Below are 18,802 nucleotides of genomic sequence, written 5' to 3' on the forward strand. Positions count from 1 at the left end.
TGTTTCCGGCAATTGCCTTAAAGCTTTTTGGCAACTTGTCGATTCATTTTAGAAACTAAAACCCTATATAAACTTCCTTCATTCTCCATAAAACCTACACATCTCACTTTCATTTCTTACCTTAAACCTCCAATTTTTCCTTTTATTTTTCACTTCACCCTGCTCAGAACACACGGAGCGTGACCCGCACCCTCCCAAGACAAATTGTGAGTGTGCCTAGCGCTGACACACCTGTTACTCCATTTACACCTGAGCGCGACCCGCGCCCATCTAAGGCTAAATTTGAGCGCCACCCGCGCCCTGACCTCCATAGCCACGAAAAATTCCGATTTTTGTGGGTTGTTCCAGGATCGTTTGTAGCTTTTCTAGAGAGTAGTTTTGTGATGACATCTCCTACAGTCATACCTGAGTAGTCTTTCGAAGACTTGTTGGAAAGCAAGACCTATGGAGGTTGGTTCCGCGACAGGATCTTGCAGTTAGGATGGCGGCATCTATTGGTAAGTGATGACGACTCGTATTCACCTCAGCTTACTACATATTTTTACAATAATGTTAAATTCTATTATAACCAAGATGGAGAACAAAAATTCTCTGTCGTAGTCAACGACACGACAATGGAATTCAGTAAGAATTTGGTAGCTTTGGTTTCGGAATTGCCTTTGCCTAATCCTACACACACGTGGGGATATATGACTGATAATGTATACCTCTATGACTATGCATATTTCCACGAGTATTATAGGGGAGGGGTGTTTTGTATAATGGACCAAAGGTGATATAACATAGCCCTTGGTAGCCTGTCCCTGAATGTAGGCACCACCATGTTATTCATCCTGATGAATATTTTAGGGGAGTGGCAGTTTACTTCTGCAAATAGTACTGCTGGTGACGTTTTCCTTGCTTTAGCTGAGGGACGTCGCCTATATGATATTCCCAGAGTTTTAGTGGCTAGTCTAAAGAGAGCCCATAGCATAAGGCATAAGTATCTTCTTATGCCTATTTTAGTTTGCCGCATCATGCGCGGTTGTTTACCTGTATTCTATACCCAGTTCACGGATTGGGTTAGGGTTGAAACCATGAGACCCACCAATTGCGTGGTCCATTCATTTTACGTTATAACTTGGCCGGGATGGCAGGTGCAACCTCATTTGGTTGCTCCTTACACCCCATCAGACCGAGTAACACTAGACAGGTTAGCACAGGTGGACGACACACGGCGAAGGGCTTGGCAAGTCATCATGGCTTGGCAGGATGTGAAGGAATCTCATCTCTTTATAGAAGAGGAGGAGGATGACGTTTAAAACGCTGGCGATAAGGTAAGTTTTTAGTTTCAATTCGTGTCTGCTTATGTCCCAAGCAATTTGATTCTAGTTATCCCCATAACGGGTGGAACTCATATAGAGTTGCGTCTGTTTTTCTTTATCTATATTAGTATGTTGTAACCTTATTCAGCAGATGTTCCAAATTTCACGCGTTTCCTTGGTATTTTTCTACCCTTTTTATTTCAATACTTTGTGGACAAAGCATGCTTCTTGTTTGGAGGTGGCATAGAAACACGTGTAATTAAGGCATCTATTAGGATATAGATAGGTACAATATGAACTTGTTTTCTAGTTAAAATTTCAAAATTTTCAAAAAAAAATAAAAAAATAAAAAAATATATGTTACGTTATACACTTAGGAATATTGGTATTGTTTTCTTTCCCTATGCTCTTAATAATCTAGAAGTCACACGTTAGCTTTTGCATTAGAATAGTTTTTAGAAACATAAGTTAATATGTAGATGATAAGAGCCCAAAACTATAGTTTTAACCCCTTAACAATAATACTTTTAGACCAATTATGCGAGTAATAAATAAGAGTTAAGGCTGATTACGTGCTTTTATGTATTTCAGGCATTGAAGTCAATTATGTGCAAAAATGTGCCACTTTGGCGAGATAAAGGAGCAAGGGTTGGTTGCTAAGAAGTTCTGTGATTAAAGGTGAAGGAGAAAAAACCTTTGTAAAGCCCGATCAAAAGTTAAAAAGTCAAAGTTAACGCGGGCAGAAACAACACACAAAAGTAAGCAAAACTTCCGAAGACCGTATCTTTGGACTCCGGCCTCGGAATTTGGCGTACCTTATGTCAAAACGACCGGCTCAGAAAGAGATTTCCAATAGTCCAAACCTTGACCCAATTAGAGGAGAACAAGTGGACAAAAAGTCTGTTGAAGTCAAAACCAGTTGAAAAGGGCTCTATGGACTGAAGAAATTGAGCTTTGGGTTCGATTTTCCGGCCCAAAACATGGCTCCTTAGCCCATGCACGAAAATATGGATCTAGTCTCCTCCATTTCCACACACAAGACTTAGCTCTTAAGAATAATTAGTTTATGTAGCAAGTAGCCATTAGAGATAGGATTCTAGATCTAGTTTTGAGTTTTGATTTCCATTAATTAGTTTTCATACCTTGTTTTAATCTAGGTTATTGAATCATTGTTATTGCTTGTTAGAGCAATTAAATTAATTAGCTTTTTATTATCTTGTTTTAATTTAGATTATTGAATGATTGTTATTTTTTTATTAGATCAATAAAGTAGTTTGTTCTTAATAATTTAGTTTCAATTTCATTAATCATTTTAGTTTAATTATTAGATTTAGTTATTTGTCATTATTAGTTTCCATCAATTCTTGCATGAGTAGTTTCCATTTAAATTCAATTAAGTAAAGTTAGAATCTTTATACCATGTCTTGTTTAATTCCATGTGGAAATGATAGCATAATGATTTTAGGCTAAACCTCCATTAGAGGGGATTGAAATTCTTGCATGAGTAGTTTCTATTTAAATTCAATTAAGTAAAGTTAGAATCTTTATACCATGTCTTGTTTAATTCAATGTGGAAATGATAGCATAATGATTTTAGGCTAAACCTCCATTAGAGGGGATTGAAGAAGCCTTGATGAAGCTTGATCTTTGTTAGTTTAGAAATCGTCGTGATAATCTATTCAATTCTAGAAAGTAATTAGTTCACCATGAGAATAGGTTTAGTTGCTTCACATGCTAGTTATTAATTGGTAGAGATTGCCATGTATAATTAGGGATTAGAATTACCATTTTGATATGCGAAAGCATTTAAATTTAGATCACGACGAATCTTTGTTAGTTGATTAAGTCGAGTTAAGGTGGAATCAATCCCCCCTAATTCCTTATCATATAGTCAATTTAGAAATTCTGTAGTTTGAATTAGCGTATCTTGTTAGTATAATTCACATCGTAGTATAATTACACACCATTACTCTCATTAACTTTGGCTAGGACTGATAATATATAGAAAACTTTGGATGCTAAAGAACTAGGACTGGAACAAATCTTTTACTCCACTCTATTTCGATAGATTCGAGAGCAGAAATCTTTGATAAACACATCACAATTCGTTCAGTTTTTAGTTTTACTTGCGTTTGAGTTTCATCGCTTATTTGTGAGTAGAACTAATCTTTCCACGTTTATCAAATGGTGTTGTTGCTGGGGATCGAACCCGGGTCACCCGTGTGACAGGCGGTAATAATCCACCCACCCTCGTTTGATTCTAACTATGCTTGTCCGTTTCAGCATTGAAATTTTTCCTCGCAAAATTACATGGAGCGTGACCCGCGCCCTAGGCAGCCTAAATTGGAGCCCAAACGCCTGGAACTTGAGTTTTTCCCTGAGCGCGACCCGCGCCCTAACAAGGCTAAGTTCGAGGGTCCCCCCGTGCCCAAACGCCTGGAACTCCAGCTTGAGTTGAGCGCGACCCGAGCCCTACCTAGGCCTATTCTAAGCGCGACCCGCGCTCTCTGCTGAAACTGCCTGATTTCCACAGGTTTGTTTCAAACTTCCATTTCTTCAAGGTTTTCAGTGTTCTAACTTGTTATATACACTGAGCACGCATATACAAGACGCTATTCATAAGCGAAGCAAGGAGGCATTCAAGTACTTCTTTCTTCAAACACCTCGCATCTCCTGTTAGAGGTTCATACTAGCATATCAGGATTGTTTGGAGTGTTATCGTGTTTAGTTAAGATTGGTCTTAGCCTTGTATGAGATTAAGGTCAGGCCAAAGAAAAATGCCTAACTTAATCAACCGACAACATTAACAAACACGTCTTTCTAGTATACTACTCACTACACCTATAGTTAATATACCACACACACCACCTGAAATAATGGCTGAAGAAAGAGAGTCCCCTCTCTCTGACTTTTACAAAGCCTTGAACGATAGCCCCAAATCATGCATCGTTCTATCAGATCCAGTGGGGGATTTTCGAATACCCCCAAATATATTTAATTTGTTACCCGTTTTTCATGGGTTAGACCATGAAAAGCCTTATCAGCACATGCGTAGGATTGACCAAGTCCTTATTACATTCCACCATCCTACGGTTGGTCTTTGAACAAATTAAACCGAGGGTATTTCCCTTCACTTTAGCCGATAAGGCGGCGTCTTGGTTAACTGCCCAAGCGCCTAATTCTGTGGACTCATGGGCTAAACTTGTTCAACTATTTATGGAACATTTTTACCCACCACTGAAGACCGATGAAATGTTTTCCAAGATTCATTTCTTTCAACAGAATCCTCATGAATCATTTTCAGAGGCTTGGAATCGTTTCACCGATCTTCTTATAGAGTGTCCACACCATAACCTCGCGAAAGACACGTTAGTTCGTGCCTTTTTCAAAGGACTTCTACACCACCATAAAGAAGTCCTTGTCATAATGAATGGGGGTAGTTTCCTAAGTAAGGGAGCCTTAGAGGCTTATAAATTTTTAGAAGATCAAACTAAGCGTAATAATAACTGGGGGGGTAGTGACGATTTCTCCCGTTCCGCTAGTTCTTCTACAACAGTTAAAGCCGCCGGTATGTTTGAGATGAAACCCGATCCTGAACTTAAAATTTTAATTGAATCTCTCACTAAAAAGGTAGAGGCTATTTCTGTTCAACAAAAGCCTATTCCCGTCATGAATGTCAACTCCAATCTATGTAATTTCTGTTTGAGTCCTGATCATCCAGACTCCTATTGTCATCTCGCTTACGAACAACAAACATTACAACAAGATAATGTTTGCTCAATTAATAGTTATCCTATTCCTAACTCCCCTTGGAGACAACACCCCAACTTCAGTTGGAGAAATAATCAACAAGTAACACATCCAGGGTTTAATAATCAAAATGTTAGGCAAGCAAACAATTATAACCAAGCTCCAACAGGACAAGGACAAGGACAAGGTCAGGGAAATTATAATAATTATAACAATAATAATTCTAATTCTAATAGAGGTATCGTTCCGGTTAATAATAATAACTATCACAACCCACCCATTAATAATCAACGTAACATAGTTCCTGTCACACAACCAGTAGCAAATTCTATTCCACAACTGGATTATTTTGATACCTTTATGCAATCTCAACAACAGATTTTACAAGCCATCCAAATTTCCTTACAGTAGTTAGCTCAAGAGAAAGTACAACCCAAAAGTGTGTTTCTAGGTCAAGCAATAACTAATCCTAAAACAACAAACACAGCCTTTGAGATGAACAATAATACTAGTATGGAAAATGCAAACGTAAGTGAGTTGAATGCCATCACCACTCTCCGTTCTGGGAGAGTGGTTGATAACAACGTAACTATGCCTATAGTTACCCCACAAGTAGTCCCTACACCGGAGATTGAACTAGATACCAAAATAGAAACTAATGAGCCTACCCCTGTAGAGGTACTAGTTACACCACAACCTAAGAAACAGAAAGCAAAGGTTAGACATCTAGTTGATCCATACGCTAAATATAGAGAGAAACCACCGTTTCCCCATAAATTAGCTATGTTAAATAGGGATACAAACTTTGACGAGATTAGGAAAGTTTTTAAAAATCTAACGATAAACTTACCTTTTCTGGAAGCAATTAAAAAATTACCTCACCATGCTAAGTTTCTCAAAGAGTTGTGCACTAAAAGGCCTAAGACAAATATTCCTAAAGACGCCTTTTTAACTGAACAGTTTCCAACTTTAACGAAACACAATAGAATCGTTAAGTACAAGGACCCTGGTCGTCCCACTGTATAATGCACCTTAAGAGATTCCCACACGACGATCACTTTACTAGACCTGGGGGCGAGTGTTAACTTACTCCCGTATTATCTATACAAACAAATAGGTCTACAAGAGATGCAACCTACTAAAATTACGTTGCAATTAGCGGATCGATTTATTAAGTACCCTAAGGGTGTGGTTGAAAACGTGCTTGTTAAGGTCCAGGATATCTACTATCTTGCTGATTTTGTTATCCTCGATACAGAAGTTGCTAACGACTCTGTTCTAATCATTTTAGGGCATCCTTTCTTGGCAACTGCTAACACGCTCATAAACTCCCGCGATGGTTCAATGTCCTTGTCTTTTGGCCATCTTTCTATTGAGGTAAATGTTTTTAAAATGATGAAACAGTTACCAGATTCGTCTATAGATGGGAAGGTTAGCATGATCGAGAGCTTAGCTCAAGATTATTTTGATAACACGTTTCCAGAAAACCAAATGCATAAATTCCTGTCTTTTGGAAGTTCAGATTTTGCCGATGACTCCTACTTAGAGGAAGTCAACACCATCTTCGAGTCTACACCTATCGTAGACCATTATGTTGCTCCATCTATAGAGTTTGAAGACCTGTTGTCTAAGCAAGTATTCATTACTCAAGATGAGGACCCCCCAGAAGCATTTATCGATATTCCTTCCACCCCGGTGCTTAAACCTCTTCCTTCTGAGTTAAAGTATATTCAACTTGATCCGGATGGTAGTCATCCGATAATAATATCTTCTCTGTTATCTAAGGATGAAGAGACACGTTTGATCAGGGTGATTAGGGAACATCGTTCTGCGATTGGTTGGTCCCTAGCCGACATTAAGGGAATTGACCCTAATGTATGCACTCATCATATCCATTTGGAGGATAACATAAAGACTTCTCGCGAACCTCAGCATCGCTTGAACCCCGCCATGAAAGTGGTGGTCAGGGAAGAGGTCTTACGGTTACTCGATGTGGGTATCATATACCCAATCTCTGATAGCGAATGGGTAAGTCCCATTCATGTAGTTCCAAAGAAATCAGGGATTACCATGGTACGTAATGCCAAGGGTGAATATGTTGCCACGCATGGTCCTATGAAATGGAGGATATGTATTGATTACAGACGTTTAAATGCCATGACACGAAAGGATCATTTTACTTTACCCTTTATAGATCAGATGCTTGAACGTCTAGCTGGTCATGCTTTTTATTGCTTTTTGGATGGCTACTCTGGCTATTTCCAAATTATTATTGATATAGATGACCAAGAAAAGACTACCTTCACATGTCCTTTTGGAACATATGCCTATAAATGAATGCCTTTTGGCCTTTGTAATGCTCCTAGTACCTTCCAGCGGTGTATGCTTCATATATTTAGTGACATGCACTACAGCAAAACAACACTTTTGTGACGGCTAGGAGGCGTCAGGATTATTTTTTGTGACGCCTACAAGGCGTTGAAATTTAGGCGTCTATGTTGGTGTCAGGAATATTTGTGACGTAAACCTAAATCGCAATTGACATAATTGACATATTTATATGCGCCCGTCACTAAATATGCATTACTAACGCCTGTACACCGTCACTAAATGTGCATTACTAACGCCTCTACGCCGTCACTAAATTTGCATTACTAACGCCTCTACGCCGTCAGTAATTATAAATTTGTTTTTTAAATGCTTACTGACGCCTGTCAGGCGTCACAAATTATTATTTATTTTAAAAAAAATATATATTTGTTTTTGGTTTCCATCCTAATATTTATATTTTTTTCCCCCTGAAATCGCCTGCATAAATACAACCACATAAACCCCAAACACATAATATAATTAAGACTTTACAAGCAATTATACACAAAGAAAATCTTAGTAATAACCATCACCAAAATTTGACTAAGTATATATATCACTTAATGAATAACATGTAAATTAAAAGATATAGATGTATGGATATAGCATAATCTACCAACATACTATTTCAATATAATTCCTATAGAACAACTCAAGATCACATCTTGAGAAGCAAGAGCATAGGGTCCTTGACGATTCTCCTAGCGGTCTCGCTCTAAAACATACACACTCTGGACCAAGCTGGCAGCTACAGATCTTCGGTGATATTCATTTTTCCTTCATAAAAAAAAAAAAATTCATTTCAACTAGATCTTAGTCAATACAAGCTAAGGAACCACTAAAACAAGCTATTGACTAGTCAATATACACAATTTTCACTAACCGTGCAGTCTCCTTGACGATTCTCCTGGCAGTCTCGCTCTAACTGCAATTTTTTGTTGTGCAACCCATTCCAATCTTTGCCAATTACGCCCTGCATAAAACCTTTTTGTTATGGACCAATTCAAGCAATACACCGGCAGAGAACTAAGAAAGAGTGATATTCATATAACAGAGGTGACTTTTTCCCACTGAAAGAAATCTACAAATTTTAATCAGCATACGCAAAATGCTGCCACAATTTTGAAATTGAAGGATAAGGAAAAGCTTTAGGTCCAAAAGAATTCTCTAGTACCTCTATACTATCATATTTCTTTCTACAACAATGTAGGAGGTTTCATTCATGAACTAGTTGGGCAAATAATTATTTCTTCACATATTAGCTTTCTTGATTAACATTTGCATGTCAAATTTTTTATGAGCTAAACCACTTTACGGAGGCAGTGGTGTATGTAATCCTTAAAATTGATTAGGCATAATCATAAAACACAGTTTCTAAAATGGACTTCAAAAGTCTTACCATATAAATGAGAATCCAGTGATCCATTGCAAATATATTCATAGACCAACAATCTTCTTTTGTCCTCAACACAGAACCCAATCAGGATCACAACGTTTGATTGTTGTGCCGCTTTTAAAACCTCAACTTTCGAGCAAAACTCATGATCGCAGGAACTAACCAATTTATGTTGCTTCACGACTCTTGCCGCCATCCGGTAAGACACCCCGCGGGACAGATCCAAACCCATCTTCGCCAAGAAATAGAACCGTATCCACCAACATCACATTGCCATAAGAAATAGAACCGTATAAATGAGGTCTGGTCATTGGATTAAAAACTAATTAGGTCAAGTTAAGTTTCAGGATAATAGTGAAATTTAATAAAGTTGTCAGAATCTATTTACCTTTTAGAGGACTATCTAGTGCCCATGCATGCAAAGCCCTCATCCCACTCTGGAGTAGGACCTATTGAAACAACCCCGACAAGCAAAAAGAGACAATGAGTTCTATAAATGTTACATGAGTAAGCGTCTTTGGACAGAGAATTCGGTAGACCTACTTAAGTAGTGGCTTGGATCGGTTGGATTTGCGGTGGTCCCCAAAACCAAATCCATCCATAGCTCAAAACTAAATAAACACCACTCGGGAGACTCAACCACAGAAAAAAAAAGAAACAATTTTTATAAGCAAATATGAAGAAATAAATCACTGCAAAACTTGTTCAATCTTTTCCACACAAGGCTAAAAAAATCTCCACCCAAAACCCATTGAACATACATATCGAACATCAATAGAAATAAAGACAACTTATTTAAGATAAAAAGAGATGCAGTAGAGATACTTGCCTCAAATATAGGAGATTAACAGCAAGAAATGAGTCATATAACGCTTCCATAAACCCGATCAACAAGCACCAAATAATTATCCTTTTTCTTCATAAAAAGCTTGACAGATATTTACCCCCAAACTACCTGGATTTCTGGCACGTCTCCTTAGAACTAGCTATCATGCCATATACCATCTGAAAGACTATTGAATCTAGTTTACAGGGAAAAGAAATGGCATGTCAAACCGATCATTGTAGAAAGTTATGCCCATTATCGTAATAGGTGACATAACCGGTCTTCAATTGAATTTTCTCTCGGTTCTTTACATTAGAACATGATCTGTTGGGAAGGTGTCAAAAATTCAAGATGGAGCTTGATTCTCCAATTCAAATTCACCCCCATCATTATCCTACTGTTGACACCTTTTTTTGTTTTTACCAAAAGAAAGCACTAGTTCGCTCCAAGAGTTTCTACTTGAATTTGGACCTCCTCACAGTAAAACTAACTCAAAGCCCATTAATTTGTTTGCTACCAGTCCCAATTTAAAATTATTTTTCTGAAAATATGGGGTTTCACATTATATCTATCTATTATGAACGATTTGAAACCAGAATGAACAATGTAGAAGTAAAGTTCCTAAGGTCCTCCCAATGTTTAGCACTACTAGTGCAGTGGACATCTTTGTTTTACATCATCACATATTCATTTTAAATCAACGTACAACAAGGGAGGACAACAATACAAGAAACTAAGGAAACTTAAAGCATTGTAAGAACTATAACATGTGAATGAGCTTGGTATAAAACAAATGAAAAGCTGAAAATGAATGAGCTTGGTCCTTTAATAGCAACATATCTCTTAAATAACTCTCAAGAATTGTAAGAGTTTCACATAGAGACATCTCAATATAAAAAAAAAAAAAAAAAAATCAACAGTTCAACCCCTACATGCAATAATATATCGAAGTAAAAATAAAAGCTTTGCTTTTGTAGAAATATCCAGGGGAGACCTTAACAGTTCAATATGTAATTGAATGGATGATTTTGATTTTTCAAAAAAAAATTAGGGGTTTTAAAATAAAGTAGAAGTATTGTAATAATGAAATTGCTCAAGGCTGCAGAATTTTTGAAATGAAAGTGGCAGAACGAGAGATAACTCACCGAATATGTTGGTGTGCAAGTGACCCCTCGCAAATGGAGCGGCGCTAAAACTAAGTACAATATTGAGAAAGAACAAAAGGAAGAAGTAGTGTGTTAGATAGAGAAAATAAGAAGCGAAGAGAGAGACTTAATTGCTGGTGGTGGCCGACTTCTCCAAATTCGAATCAACAACAGTGGCGGAGTCAGGACAACCTTCATTCATTTTTAGGTTGAAAGGAAGAGTGGCGGAGGAGACGAGAAAGTTGGGCGAGAGAGATGACAATTAATTTTAGAGAAGTATTTGGGTTATAAATTATTGGAGAAAACACGGTCCCTTAGTTGTAATTTTTTAGTATTTGAGATCCTTGACGCTCTTTTTTCGTCACTTTATTTAGTAAAACTCTTTAAAATTTAAATGATATAATTATCAAATTATTGGTGACGGTTGGAGTGTTTTTGTGACGCCAATATGCCGTCACAAAAATCCTGACGCCCATTTGACGTCACAAATGAGAAAAGCCAGTGTCACAAAAAAACTATTATGGTGTAGTGATGGTAGAGCGTTTCATGGATAATTTTTCTATCTATGGAGACTCTTTCACTGATTGCCTGTCTAACCTGTCTAAATTGGGAAAAATGTCATTTCATGGTGAAAAAAGGCATAGTACTAGGTCACACTGTATCTAGTGATGGCATCAAAGTAGATAAGTCCAAACTAGATAAGATAGCGACTCTACTTATACCACGGACTGTCCGTGATATTAGAGCCTTTCTAGGTCATGCAGGTTTTTATAGGCGCTTTATCAAAAAAAATTCGAAAATAGCTAGGCCGTTAACTAATCTGCTTTTAAAGGATGCCATTTTTTATTTTAATTTTAACTATAAACAGGCTTTTGAAACTTTAAAAGCCGCCTTAACTTCTGCACCCATTATACAACCTCCCGATTGGTCTAAACCTTTCGAACTCATGTGTGATGCTAGTGATTATGCAGTTGGTACTGTCTTGGGACAAAAACTAGATAATAAGTCTACTGTTATTTATTATTCTAGTAAAACTCTAAACGATGCTCAAAGAAATTATACAACTACTGAAAAAGAATTCTTAGCTGTCGTTTATGCTTTGGATAAGTTTTGCCCTTATTTGGTTGGTTCTAAGACTCTAGTTTACACAGACCATGCAGCCCTTAGGTACCTTCTTGTAAAGAAAGATGCTAAGTAGAGATTAATCCGATGGATTCTTCTCCTGTAAGAGTTCATATTAGAAATAAAGGACAAAAGAGGGGTCGAAAACGTAGTTGCCGACCACTTATCTAGACTTACAAACGACAATGATAGTGATTCTGAGTCCATACCGGACTCTTTTCCTGATGAGCATCTGTATGCTATTTTTTTTTCCACCATGGTATACTGACATTGTTAATTATTTAGTGTCTGATGTTATTCCTTATGATTGGTCAAGAAATGAATGTAAGAAGTTCTTGGCCAGAATTAAGCTATACTACTGGGATGTGCCCTACCTTTTCAAGTATTATGCTGATTAGATTATTCGTTGTTGTATTCCCCAATGGGAATATAATGAGGTTCTCTCATTCTGCCATGACAAAGAGTGTTGTGGCCATTTTAGTGGTATGAAAATAGCTGCTAAAATTCTTCAATGTGGGTTTTATTGGCCTACTCTCTTTAAAGATGCCCAAGTGCATTGCAAGCCGTGTTTTCGTTGCCAACAACTTGGGCGAATCATGAAGTGTAATATGATGCCATTAAATCCAATCATAGTGGCAGAAATTTTTGACGTATAAGGCATTGATTTTATGGGTCCTTTTCCAGTTTCCCACGGTTTTATTTATATTCTAGTTGCCATGGACTATGTGTCTAAATGGATAGAGGCCATAGCTTGTCATAGCAATGACCATATGACAGTTGTGTTTTTTGTTAAAGAGTATATTTTCTATTGATTTGGCATTCCCAAAGCCATCATTAGTAATGGTGGAACACATTTGTGCAATAGAGTTGTTGCATCTCTCGTGAAAAAGTATGGAGTTACACATAAGGTAGCAACTTCGTATCATATATCCACAAACTAGCGGACAAGTAGAAGTTTCTAATAGGGAAATCAAAAAGATATTAGAAACAACTATAAATCCTGATAGGAAAGACTGGTCAAAGCGTCTATTTGATGCCTTATGGGCATATAGGACTGCTTTCAAAACTCCTATAGGTATGTCTCCCTTTAGACTTGTATTTGGGAAACCTTGTCATTTGCCCGTCGAATTGGAGCACCGTGCTATGTGGGCTATAAAAAGCCTTAACTTCAATTTTGATGAGGCGGGTGTCAAGCGCAAGTTGCAATTGAATGAGCTTGAAGAAATCCGTAGCGATTCTTATAATCTCGCGAAGGATTATAAAGCTAACATGAAACGTGTTCATGATAAGCAAATCTTGAGATAGGTCAAAATGTCTTACTTTACAACTCCCGTCTATATATTTTTCCAGGGAAATTAAAAACCCATTGGTTTGGTCCTTTTCTGGTTACTGAAGTCACCCCTCATGGGGCAATCACCTTGGTAAATCCCAAGGACAACAGTACCTTTCAAGTCAATAGCTAACGGTTGAAACATTTCCACGAGCTTTTGTCCCCTGATGTAGAGGAAGTCCTTTTACAGGACCCTATCTATAAGGACTGACCTTTTCGTTGGTGTACTTCTTTTCATTTTCATATATTGGTAAGTGCACCATTCAGGTAACCGGGCCCTCTCTATGGAGTGTGTGGCTGTAAGTACCGGATCCTAAGTCCACGGTTAACATAATTCACGTTTTCCACTCTTGCATGTTTTCTCGGATTTTGAGTCATGTTCCTCTATGGTGTGAATTATGCATTTACTGCTTTCTTGTTTTTCTTATATTAAATCTTATTCATAAAAAAATATAAGAAATTGTTAAAATCACAAACATAGTAATTTAGGAAGTCTCGGGAATCTGACTTTAAAAGACCCACTTTTAAAAACAAATTTTCTAAACGCTGTTGTCTAAAATTTGTTTGGGGGTGGGGTGTTCATTTTCCGTCCTGGATTGTTCAACTTTCCATTTGTATTGTTTAGGCCATTTAATTATATTTCGATTCGGGTTGACATTATCTATGAATTTAGATTTCATTCATTCGCATAACTTACATCATGCACGCACTTTGAGACATTTTCCATCTTCTTATATGTCACCCACGATCAGAATAGAGTGTTTTATGGATCATTGGATTGGAAATTCTCTCCTGATCATTTCCATATCTCATTTGCATAAATCGGACCGGTAACAAAGCGACAAATTTAGTTTGAAGTTGCGCGAAAAATAAAAAAAATTCAAAAAATCAAATTGGGCTTGGGCCCAATCTCGTGTGCACGTGCCACGCACGTGCGTCTCTATTTTCAAACCAACCGTCGCGAGTTTGTCTTCCCCACCGCCATTAACAAGCTTTAAACCCTAAAAAAAAAAACCAAACTTAACCCACGCCCAAATTCATTCCCACCCCAAATATTCTCCAAATCTCTCCCACCACCATCCCCAACATTTGCAACCACCGAAAATTAGAAAAAACCAAAAAATTTTGAACTGCCGCTCCACCACCATTGTTTTGTTAGTGAGGGAGTCTCAGACTCCATCCCCACATTCCATTTAAACCCCCAAATCATTCCAAAATCTCAATGGCTCAAAGACGGAGGATTTTGCCGGAGCACGCGTTTACTGCCGACCACTTCGCGTCGTTTTACGGTGACGAGATGGTTAGGAAAGATTGGAGTGGTTTGTGGTACTTGACTGATGATTTTTACCACAAAGATTTTGTCCGACAGTTTTATAGGACGAGGGAGTTGGATGGGAATATAATTTTTGTTAAGGTGGCCGGGAGGAGGAGAGAAGTATCTACTGGGTTGTTGGCTGAGATTTTAGGCATTCCGCCTAGACGCCATCTCTATGCCACATTACAGGAATCCCAATTTACTGAGATCGAGCCTTTGATGAACGTGACTGTTTTGGAAGGGAACTACAATGCGAGCTCGCATTGTGTTCGCCAGTCGTCTCTGCGAACCAACCAGCTGGCTGTAGCTCAGTGGATTGGTAGGAATGTCATAGGGAAGGAGAAGGTCAGCGACATCAGTCTGAACTGCCTTCACGTTCTATGGATATTCCAGGAGCAGAAGTATGAATTCTGTATTCTGGAGTTTTTGAGTAACATGATTAGGGGAGTTGGGAAGAGTATTGCACCTCTCCCTATTTTGATAACGAAGATCATGATGACCTTGAGAGCGACTCCGACGTCTAATAGGATTTGGCTGAAAGAGCACAGAAATCCTACTATTTATACAGAGTGTATCCAAAAGATTTGGAGGTTGCCTGAAGAGAGGGTAGTTGAAGAGGATGACTCGGAGGATGAGGAGGACACGACATGTCTTGATGCCGATGCCTTGGAGAGGTGTAGGTCGGATGCAGAACGCATGTCGGTGCTTCATCGTGGCATGCGTTCCCTCAATACTATTTGCGAAGATCTCTGGACTGGGCAGGCTACCATGCATCATAACTTCGAGACTCATGCCCAGCACGAGGATGAGTGTTAGGAACAGATGAAGGCCGAGATGGAAGCTCAGTGCAAGTTCCGAGAAGATATGCTTGCACGCTTCCCACCCTAGGGGGGTTCTTCTTCTGAGGAGGTTTCCGTGAGGCACGAGCGTCGTCGCCGCAGGACGGATGGCTCTGACCCATCGGGAGCTCAGGAGCTATCTCCTTCTCAGGTGTCTTCCACTACCAGCTGTGAGTGGTTTAGGGCTCTTATGGATTAGATGTTGTTTTTATTGTTCCTTTTATGTTTTATGTATTTCTTTTTATTAGTTCGGATGTTAAACTTTGAATTCCGAAGTTAAATGTGAATTTGGTAGTTAAAATGTTGTTTGAATTTCATTTTTAATATAATATGGTTCTTTTCAAATTGTGCATTGTTTTTATTGTAATCCCCCCACCTCGAATTGTTTGGGGGTGGTATTATTTACTCTAGCATGATTTGTTATATGATCCTCCATTTTATAAGTTGTTTTGAAGTGATGGTTGAGAATATTGTCGATATGGGCATACCTATGATTAGATATTGTGATAGGATGAAATCTAAAAGAGTTTAGAAGTTAATATTCTAAATTAAATCTAAAAGATATTAGGGTTGTTTTAGAATCAAGAATATGGGTTGTTTCCGTTTTCAGTTTTGAAATTTTTTTTTGTTTTCGACAACTGCCTTAAAGCTTTTTGGCAACTTTCCGATTCGTTTTGGAAACTTAAAACCTATATAAACTTTCTTCATTCTACACTCACAACTCACACTACACCTCACATTCATCTCTCACCTTTCACTCCCAACTTTTCCTTCTTTTTCCTTCTCACTTCTGCATTTCAAAGACTCGAGATTGCCCTAGGTGCCCTCAGGCATTGCTACCAAAATTTCTTCAGAGCGACCTACACCTCTACCTAAGCCTAAACCTCGAAGCGATCTCGCTACCAAAACACTGGAATTCTAGTTTTCATCCTGAGTGCGACCCGCGCCCATCCCAGGTAAAAAGTGAGCACGCCCTGCCCCCAAGTTCTTGGAACTCAAAATTCACCAAGGCGCACCCCACGCCCTACCAAGGCATAGGTTGAGCGCACCCCGCGCCCTGATTCCCGTGGGCACGAAAAATTCCAATTTTTTGTGGGTTGTTCCAGGATCGTTGCAGTTGTTATAGAGAGTAGTTTTGTGATGACTTCTCCTATAGTGATACCAGAGCAGTCTTCCGAACACTTGTTGGGGAGCGAGACTTATGGACATTAGTTCCGCGAAAGGATCATGCAGTTAGGATGGAGGCATCTTCTGGTAAGTGAAGACGACTCGTATTCACCTAAGCTTACTGAATTTTTTTATAATAATGTTAAGTTCTATTGTAACCAGGATGGAGAACAAGAATTCTCCGTCACGGTTGATGACACACCATTAGAATTCAATAAGTATGTGGTAGCGTTAGTTTCGGGAATACCAATACCTGATCCTATTCACACGTGGGGATATATGACCGATAATGCATACCTCTATGACTATACATATTTCCATAAGTATTATGGGGGAGGAGTGTTTCGTATAATGGACCAAGGGCGTTATAACATAGCCCTTGGTAGCCAATCCCTCAATGTAGGCATCACCATGTTATTCATCCTGATGAATATTTTAGGGGATTGGCAGTTTATCTCTGCAAATAGTACCGCTGGTGACGTTTTCCTTGCTTTAGCTGAGGGACGTCGCCGATATGACATTCCCCTAGTATTAGTGGCTAGTCTTAAGAGAGCCCAAAGCATGCGGCATAAGTATCTTCTTATGCTTGTTTTGGTTTGCCGCATGATGCTCAGTTGTCTACCTGAATTATGTACCCAGTTCACGAATTGGAAAAGGGTTGAAGTCATTAGACCTACCAATTGGGTGGTTTGCTCATTTCGAGTAATGACTTGGCCGAGATGGCAGGTGCAACCTCATTTGGTTGCTCTGTACACCCCATCAGACATAGTAACACTCGATAGGATAACATAAGTTGATGACACACGGCGGCGGGCTTGGCAAGTTATCATGGCATGGCAGGATGCGAAGAAACCTCCTCTCTTTGGAGAGGAAGATGAGGAGGATGACGTTTAAACGGTAGTTAAGGTTAGTTTTTATTTCAGTTAGTGTCTGCTTATGTCTCAAGCAATTTGATTATTCTTAACCCCATAACGGGTGGAACTCATATCGAGTTGCGTCAGTTTTTATTTTCTGTATTAGTATGTCTTAACCTAGTTTTTCAGATGTTCCAGAATTTCACGCGTTTCCATGGTATTTCTCTACTCTTTTTATTTAAATACTTTAAGGACAAAACATGCTTCTTGTTTGGAGGGGGGGGGGGGGCATAGAAACACATGTAATTAAGGCATATGTTAGGATATAGATATGTATAATATGCACTTGTTTTCTAGTTAAAAAATTCAAAAATTTTAAAAAATATAAATAAAAAAGTTATGTTATACTCTTAGGAATAGTGGCATTGATTTCTTTCTCTAAGCCCTTGATAATCTAGAAATCTCATGTAGCTTTTGCATTAGAATAGTTTTTAGAAACTTAGGTTAATATGTAGGTAATAATCCTTGCATCTATCTATAAATATGTTACATGAGTATCTATGATTGTTGGCAGTAAGTTTCTGAAATCTAGACTAGAGTACTTATTCTACAAATCCTATGAGAATATAGCCTAAAGCCTTATATGAGTGAAACATTTGAGAAATGACATAAGGGAGAAGTAAAATCCGGATAGAGAAATCACACGTCCACTTGCTTGATCACTATACCATATCCTAAGTGAGAATTTAGGCCCTCTTTGGATCAATATAGCCAAAAATTCAAACCTATGAATTATTTTCCGCTAGTCGCCCCTCTGAGCCTTTCTTTAGCCTTTCATAAACCGCAAATCCTTTACCCTGTTAAAAAAAAAAAAAAAAAAAAATCAATCTACCCATTCTTTGAATGAGTCTGAGAATAGAGATGAAGAATAGAAAAGAGAAAGACCTTCGAAATCAAGAATTTGTTAGTCACTTCAAATTGGAAAAGAAAGTTTCCATCCAAATAAAACAAATAAAATAAAAGAAAATAAAGAGTTAGAACTCCAAAATTAGAATCAAAGGAGTCAAAAGCCAAAGAAAAAAAAATATGGCTAAGGATGGAAACAAAGTGTAGAAGCAAAAGTAAAGAACAAGCTTTTCTCTAGTAACATAATATGAAGACTCTATTATCTCAGACTTGTTCTTTTTTAATATCCATTTCCTTCCTTCTTAAACCATCTCCTAATCCCCGCAACACCTAATAAATACCTCTAGCTCAATTAGGAATAAGTTAGTGTGATAGTAAATGGCAGATGTGTTTGATCGACTTCGACTTCCTTGTGTGTCATTGAGATTGTAAGGTAAAGTGTGCCCACTGCACACTAGAGTAGCAAAACATGAGCGAA

General features: G+C 38.2%; 1 long non-coding RNA gene across 1 annotated transcript; it reads right to left on the reverse strand.

Annotated features, from left to right (window-relative positions):
• Window positions 1–7,751: 7,751 nt before the first annotated feature.
• LOC147524366 (uncharacterized) lies at window positions 7,752–8,929 on the reverse strand. The gene is made up of 3 exons (XR_015196943.1): window positions 8,824–8,929; window positions 8,308–8,397; window positions 7,752–8,201 (listed from the first exon to the last, which is right to left on the reverse strand). It is a non-coding gene; the product is annotated as an uncharacterized LOC147524366 (long non-coding RNA).
• Between the last annotated feature and the right edge of the window lie 9,873 nt (window positions 8,930–18,802).

The sequence above is a fragment of the Coptis chinensis genome, chromosome 1, assembly GCF_015680905.1.
Source record: "Coptis chinensis isolate HL-2020 chromosome 1, ASM1568090v1, whole genome shotgun sequence".
In the NCBI taxonomy this organism is placed as follows: Eukaryota; Viridiplantae; Streptophyta; class Magnoliopsida; order Ranunculales; family Ranunculaceae; genus Coptis; species Coptis chinensis.